Source organism: Moschus berezovskii, chromosome 23 (genome assembly GCF_049115385.1).
Source record: "Moschus berezovskii isolate FMDL1 chromosome 23, NW_MosBer_1.0, whole genome shotgun sequence".
Lineage (NCBI taxonomy): Eukaryota > Metazoa > Chordata > Mammalia > Artiodactyla > Moschidae > Moschus > Moschus berezovskii.
In genome coordinates this window covers 14,112,777-14,120,990 of record NC_142482.1, presented here as the reverse complement: position 1 = coordinate 14,120,990, position 8,214 = coordinate 14,112,777, and positions in this window count along the sequence as shown.

Here is an 8,214-nt window from a genome sequence, read left to right as displayed (position 1 = left end):
CAGCGTGTTGTTCAGCCTCCATATGTTGGCAGTTTTAATAGTTTTTCTCCCGTAATTGTGATCTAATCTTACTGCATTGTGGTCAGAAAAGATGCTTGGAATTATTTCAATTTTTTTGAATTTACCAAGGCTAGATTTATGGCCCAGGATGTGATCTATCCTGGAAAAGGTTCTGTGTGCGCTTGAGAAAAAGGTGAAATTCATTGTTTTGGGGTGAAATGTCCTATAGATATCTATTAGGTCTAACTGGTCTATTGTATCATTTAAAGTTTGTGTTTCCTTGTTAATTTTCTGTTTAGTTGATCTATCCATAGATGTAAGTGGGGTATTAAAGTCTCCCACTATTATTGTGTTATTGTTAATTTCCCCTTTCATAATTGTTAGTAATTGTTTTACATATTGCGGTGCTCCTATGTTGGGTGCATAAATATTTATAATTGTTATATCTTCTTCTTGGATTGATCCTTTGATCATTAAGTAGTTTCCTTCTTTGTCTCTTTTCACAGCCTTTGTTTTAAAATCAATTTTATCTGATATGAGTATTGCTACTCCTGCTTTCTTTTGGTCTCTGTTTGCGTGGAATATCTTTTTCCAGCCCTTCACTTTCAGTCTATATGTGTCCCTCGATTTGAGGTGGGTCTCTTGTAGACAACATATATGGGGGTCTTGTTTTTGTATCCAATCAGCCAGACTTTGTCTTTTGGTTGGGGCATTCAACCCATTTACGTTTAAGGTGATTATTGATAAGTATGATCCCGTTGCCATTTTCATTATTGTTTTGGGTTCAAGTTCATATACCCTTTCTGTGTTTCCAGTCTAGAGAAGATCCTTTAGTATTTGTTGGAGAGCTGGTTTGGTGATGCTGAATTCTCTCAGCTTTTGCTTGTCTGTAAAGCTTTTGATTTCTCCTTCATATTTGAATGAGATCCTTTCTGGGTATAGTAATCTGGGCTGTAGGTTATTTTCTTTCATCACTTTAAGTATGTCTTGCCATTCCCTCCTGGCCTGAAGAGTTTCTGTTGAAAGATAAGCTGTTATCCTTATGGGGATCCCCTTTTGTGTTATTTGTTGTTTTTCCCTTGCTGCTTTTAATATTTTTTCTTTGTGTTTGATCTTTGTTAATTTGATTAATATGTGCCTTGGGGTATTTCGCCTTGGGTTTATCCTGTTAGGGACTCTCTGTGTTTCTTGGACTTGGGTGATTATTTCCTTCCCCATTTTAGGGAAATTTTCAACTATTATCTCCTCGAGTATTCTCTCATGGTCTTTCTTTTTGTCTTCTTCTTCTGGGACTCCTATGATTCGAATGTTGGGGTGTTTAATATTGTCCCATATGTCTCTAATATTGTCCTCATTTTTTAAAATTCTTTTTTCTTTTTCCGACTCTGTTTCATTTATTTCTACAATTCTATCTTCTAGCTCGCTTATCCTGTCTTCTGCCTCCGTTATTCTACTGTTTGTGCCCTCGAGAGTGTTTCTGATCTCGTCTATTGTATTATTCATTGTATATTGACTCTTTTTTATTTCCTCTAATTCTTTATTGAGCATTTCTTCCATCTTCTCCATCCTTTTCTCCAGTTTATTTATCTGTAACTCCATTTTGCTTTCCAGATTTTGAATCATTTTCACAATTAAAATTCGAAATTCCTTATCGGGTAGGTTCCCTATATCTTCCTCTTTTGTTTGTGTTGGTGGAAATTTATCCTGTTCCTTTACTTGTTGGGTATTTCTCTGCCTCTTCATCTTGCTTATATTGCTGTGTTCGGGTGGCCTTTCTGTCTTCTGACAGTCTGTGGAGTTCTCTTTATTATGTAGTTACCTAGTTGTGTGTGGGGTTGGATGGGTGACTTGTCAAGGTTCCCTGGTTAGGGAAGCTTGAGTCGATGTTCTTGTGGGTGGAGCTGGATTTCTTCTCTCTGGAGTGCAATGAAGTGTCCAATAATGAGTTTGAGATGTCTGTGGGTTTGGGGTGGCTTTGGGCAGCCTGTATATTGAAGCTCAGTGCTATTCTCCTGTGTTGCTGGGTAGCTTGCGTAGTATGTCTTTCACTGAAACTTGTTGACCCTAGGGTGGTGCCTGGTTTCAGTGTATGTATGGAGGCCTTTGATGAGTACCTATCAATTAATGTTCTCTGGAACCGGAGATCTCTGGTGTTCTCAGGATTTGGCCTTAAGCCTCTGCCTCTGGTTTTCAGTCTTATTCTTGCAGGAGTCTCAAGGCTTCTCCCTCTTCTGTTTTCTGGTCTCCTCAGTGTCTAATTCCCGTCCTGACACCAGGATGCGGTGGTGGACACTTTTTTTTTTTTTCCCCAGGCTCTCCTATTCAGTCCTGCTGTAAGGAGGGAGGAACAACTAACAAATATCCCTGGCATCTGTGGGGAGTGCTCACGGTGTCTCAGCTACACTGGGAATGCTCCCGCTCCAGGCGTGTGTGCTTTCCCTGTTTATGCTGCTTAGGCTTTAGTTTGCTCTGCTGCAAGCTGTCCGTGGCTGGCGCTGGGTTGCATGCACTTCCCAAGTCTGAGCGGCTCAGGTTCAAGTCCTCGGGTACTCGACAAAGGCGGAGACTTGGCTGGGCCTGCGTTTTGTGCCTTCCCTGGTCCTAGCAGCTCAGGTGACCAGGCGTTTGGAGGGCGCAGTCGCTGCAACTTATCGCCTTCCCGGTCCCTGCCGCTCGGTTTTCTGGGGGTACAACCGGCGCAGTTTCTCAGGCGGATATCGACCAGCCTGAACCCAAGAAGTCCTGGCCAGCAAGGAAGCCTGCCTGCAGCTTGGCATGGGAAGCCTCTCTGGGGCCGTCGCTGCCCCCGCCCCGGCGCTGGCTGCCCTCCCCGCCCGCGTTGGCGGGGGCTGGGGGCTGGGGCACCCAAGCCCGGTTCTCCCTCTAAGCGCAGCCGCCGGTCCTCCCTCCAAGCGCAGCCGCCAGTTCTCCCTCCAAGCGCGGGTGCCGGCTCTCCCTCCAAGCGCGGGTGCCGGCTCTCCCTCCAAGCGCGGGCGCCAGCTCTCCCTCTAAGCACCGCTGCCGGTTCTCCCTCTAAGCGCTGCTGCCGGCACCTCCCTGCCCAGCCCTCACCTGCTAGTGAGGGTCGCGGGCGTCTGCACCGCTTCTCCGCTGAGTTTCCTCTGGGCACTTAGTCTGTGAGTTTTAATTATTTATGTCTTTTGTTTCCCAGTTATGCGGCCCTCTGAGGTTCCACTCACCAGTGTTTCCAGGTGTTTGGAAACTTCTCTCTCTCTCTCTCTTTTTTTTTAAGCCTCTCTTCCCAGGAGGGAGCTCTGTCCCTCCCTCTTTTGTCTCTCTTTTTATCTTTTTATCTATTTCCTACCTCCTTTCGACGACTATGGGCTGCTTTTCTGAGTGCCTGATGTCCTCTGCTGGTATTCAGAAGTTTTTTTGTGGGATTTACTCAGCGTACAAATGTTCTTTTGTTGATTTTGTTGGGGGGAAAGTGGCCACCCTGTCCTATTCCTCCGCCATCTTCCCGTCCTTGACATCTTGAAACTATACTTCACTCTGAAAAATAGATGGAAAGGATGCTACTTGAACCCAGCTCAGACGGACCTTGGTGGGGCTGGAAGTAGCTGGAAAAATGTTCTCAGAGAATCAGCACGAAGTGCCAGCTGGGGTGTAGGTCTCTCTGTCTTTGTTTGACGATGCAGTGGGGATGCTTTGTTTCTGAAACACCAGGAAAGACAAACATATACATAACAGGATCATAAAGGCAGAGACTGAAAATTCTGTTTGTCTGCAAACACTTGTCTCCTGAATCCAAACTTAAAACACCCTGGGCACAGCCAAGGAACAGCTATCCCAAACCTCACAGACGCACTTTGGAGACGCAATCCCACAGCTACCACAACCACCTCGTACTTATGTCTTACAATACTTTTACCCCAGACTTGAAAATAAGTAAAACGAATAGAATCTCAGGGATTCTGTTTACCGTGGCTGTTCAATGCCGTCTTTTCAAGTTGGGGTTATAGGCAGTGGGGAGGATGCTGCCAGATCTTGTGAAGGGCACTGAGGGTGGATCCATCACCCTCCCGGGGGCATCTGCTTGAAGGGACACCCTCTCACCTGAGCGCTTATGGTACCAGCTGGGGACCGAGTTCCACTCTGGGGATTTGCAACCTGGGTCAGTGGGTGAGTCAGCACGGTTCAGCTTCACAGTTACATGTTGGAAACTCGTCCTCTAGCTAAAGCTGTCTTCTGTCTTATGACTTATCTGTCTTCAGTGAACCTATGACTTCAGGTAATTCATCCAAAAAACCAAGGGAAAGATAGGGAAATTGAATACATTCAGTTTATTTAATATTAGTTTCCATGAGGGCTCTGAGTTCAGTGTTTATGTGTTTCTTCTGATTTGTTGTGCTAGTTTTCTGGCTCGAATCTGTTTACAAATATAGACCGTGACTTTACCACCATTTTTTTCTAAAGCATAGAAATGGAAAATATAATATTTTTTGTATGTAAGAGAGGGTCATAATACGAATTCTTAAAAACTTACAAAAGACTGGATCTGTGAGATTCTGTCCTGTTTAGTGACATAGATGATGATGTGTTGTGCGAATTGCTCTTTCAAAGGTACATTGTTGTTTTCTTGCTGTGGGCCTGTCTTTATCAGAAAGTTCAGAAAGATTCTTAGTGTAACATACTTGATGTATATACAGAAATCTCTCCAGGCATTTTAGGTTGCAGACTATTATTTTGAAATTTTATTTTGAAACTTTGAAAGCTCCCAGGAAAATTTTAAGCAGAATCGATATTTAATTTTGGTCAAATGGAGACATTTATTTAATCTAAACCATGTCTTATGGTGTTTTGTATATAAGAGTGCATACATTTGGTACAAAACCTGAAAGGTATAAAGAGAGTGTCAGTGAAAAATACATCAGTACCCCAACTGCCCAGTACTTCCCTAAAGCCACCCCATCATTTTCTTCTTTTTGTTTATACACCTGTGTAATACAAACATTATATTACATCCATCAACCTCTCTATGACTTATCTAATCAGGCCCTTATTGATGATCTCTAGGTGGATTTTGATTTTTATGAGCAGTACTGTGAGGCTGTGTATTTAGAACACACTTCCTGTGGGTGTCTGCATGGCTCTTTCCTCGTCTCACTCAGGGCTGTTTAAATGTTGCCTTCTTACCTTCCTTATGGAAACAGCCTCCTTCCCTCCTTCCTCCCTACCCCTCTCACCCTACTTGAATTTTGTTCATGCATCACTTGACATTATGCTTTTAAAAAATTCCTTTTTCTTTGATGTGGACCATTTTAAAAGTCTTTATTGAATTTCTTACAATATTCCTTCTTTTTATATTTCAGTTTTCTGGCCATGGGGCAGACATGTGGGTCTTAACTCTCTGACTGGAGATCAAACCCATACTTCCTGCATTGGAAGGCAAAATCCCAACTACTAGACCACCAGGGAAGTCCCTGCACTGGTTTATTGACAGCCTATTTGCACAAACAATATAAGCCTCAAGAGACTCCACAGCTTGCTGTTCCTTTTCAGTGCCTAGAATCGTAGCTGGTATGCAGTTGGTGCTCACTAAGTATATTTATGAAAGGAATAGGTCATTTTGCAAGTATGAGGTATTTTGTAGGAAAAATTGCTATAAGTGGAATTGTTATGTTAAAGGATATGGGTGCTGGCAATTTTTCCAAATTGTAGAAATTTATCCTTCCATCAGCAATGTACCAACAAAAACAAACTTGAAATTTTTTCCTGAGATTATCCTACTAAGTGAAGTAAGTCAAAAAGAGAAAGACAAACACCATATGATATCACTCATATGTGGAATCTAAAATATGGCACAAACTTATCTATGAAACAGAAACAGAATAATGGGCATAGAGGTTGGGGTTAGTAGAATGCAAGCTATCATACACAGAATGAATAAATGGGAGAGTCCTATTATATCGCACAGGGAAGTATATTCAATATCCTGTGATAAGCCATAATAGAAAAGAATATGAAGAAAAAATGTATATATATATATATATATATATATACATACACACATATATATGTGTGTATAACTGAGTCACTGCTGTATAGAAGAAATTAGCACAACATTGTATATCAGGTATACTTCAATATACACAAAATTAAAAGACACATGCTCCTTTGAAGAAAAGCTATGACAAATATAGACAACATATTAAAAAGCACAGACATCACTTTGCTAACAAAGGTCCATATAGAGAAAACTATGGGTTTTCCAGTAGTTATGTATGGATGTCAGAACTGGACCGTAAAGAAGGCTGAGTGCCAAAAAATTGATGCTTTTGAATTGCTGGAGAAGACTCTTGAGAGTTACTTGGACTACACTGAGATCAAACCAGTCAATCTTAAAGGAAATCAACCCTGAATATTCATTGGAAGGACTGATGCCTAAACTGAAGCTCCAATACTTCGGTCTCCTGATATAAAGAGCCAACTCTGGAAAAGACCCTGATCCTGGGAAAAACTGAGAGCAGGGGAGAAGGGAGCGGCATAGGATGAGCTGAGTGGATTGTATCACTGACTCAATGGACATGAGTTTGAGCAAACTTAGGGAAACAGTGAAGGACAGGGAAGCCTGACGTGCTGCAGTTCATGGGGTCGGACATGACTAAGTGACTGAACAACAACAAATGTCTCAATAAAAAAAAATGTTTTGTTTTTCTTTCACCAGTGGGAAAAAGTTTTTTCCAAGTTGATATAACCCATGGTATCTCATTTTAATTACAATTTGTTTTTATTATGAGTGATATGTATGCTACCCCAAGTCTTTAGCCATTGCAATGACTGGCTATGTTTGAAGGCCCAAACATCTTTGTGACACTCATGTGCTTACACCTGATATTGCTGTTGCCTGTCCCTTGGACTCTAGGTACATGGTGGTTCTTGTTTGCCTTGGTTTTGTCTTTGCTCAGTTACTCTGAAATCCATAATTTATCTGTATTGAACACTGGTTGGTAAGATCAGAGATGAAACATTTCCTTAACTGCAGCCCCAAGTTTTCTTGTGATGAAGATGTCCACTTTGCAAATGTTTCCTTCTCCAGCCTTTAACTACCGGGGAGCAGAGAAGTTTCCAGCATCCAGAGAAGGCCCTTCTCTCTTGAGCATTTTTAGTGTCCTTGTCCTGCAAAGAGTCCACACACCCCAGCCATGTTTATAGGTTAATTTTGGTAGTTACTTTGACTTTTAGATTTCTTATGCAAGGAGATCAAAGCAGTCAATCCTAAAGGAAATCAACCCTGAATATTCACTAGAAGGTCTGATGCTGAAGCTGAGGTTCCAGTACTTTGGCCACATGATGCAAAGAGCTGATTCACTGGAAAAGACCCTGATTCTGGGAAGGATTGAAGGCGGGAGGAGAAGCGGGCAACAGAGAATGAGATGGCTGGAAGGCATCATGAACTCAATGGACCTGAGTTTGGACAAACTCTCAGAGATAGTGAAGGACATGGAAACCTGGCGTGCTGCAGTCCATGGGGTGGCAAAAAGTTGGACATGACTGAGCGACTGAACAACAAAATTCCCTTTGACCTTGTTCTACTTTCAGGTCATATTTGTGACCTCTGTGCCACCAGGAAAACCAGCATCAAGCAGGACATCTTGCCATAATAATTGAAAATACCAGGATTTGATGTACAATTGAGCCTGAATAAAAGGGTGTTATCTTTCTATTGTGTTGTTTCTTAGAAATCATAGCCCAGGGAGTCTTTTAAATTTCCCCTTTAAAAGTGTTTGCATGTGCTTAACCTGTGTATTTGGACCATCATGATTTTACTGAAAGGTGAAATAGGAGTTTCCTGTTGAAATGAATTCTTTGGTTCACTGGATGAAATCTCAATGTATTAATTAAAAGGATTCTCATGACAAGAATAAAATAATGTCACTAAGATGATCAACACCAGATTCTCTTCCTACTGTAACTCTACTTATACCAACATTTGTCTGCTGCTGCTGCTAAGTCACTTCAGTCATGTCTGACTCTGTGTGACCCCATAGATGGCAGCCCACCAGGCTCCCCCGTCCCTGGGATTCTCCAGGCAAGAACACTGGAGTGGGTTGTCATTTCCTTCTCCAATGTGTGAAAGTGAAAAGTCAAAGTGAAGTTGCTCAGTCATGTCTGACTTGTAGCGACCCCATGGACTGCAGCCTACCAGGCTTCTCCATCCATGTGATTTTCTAGCAAGAGTACTGGAGTGGC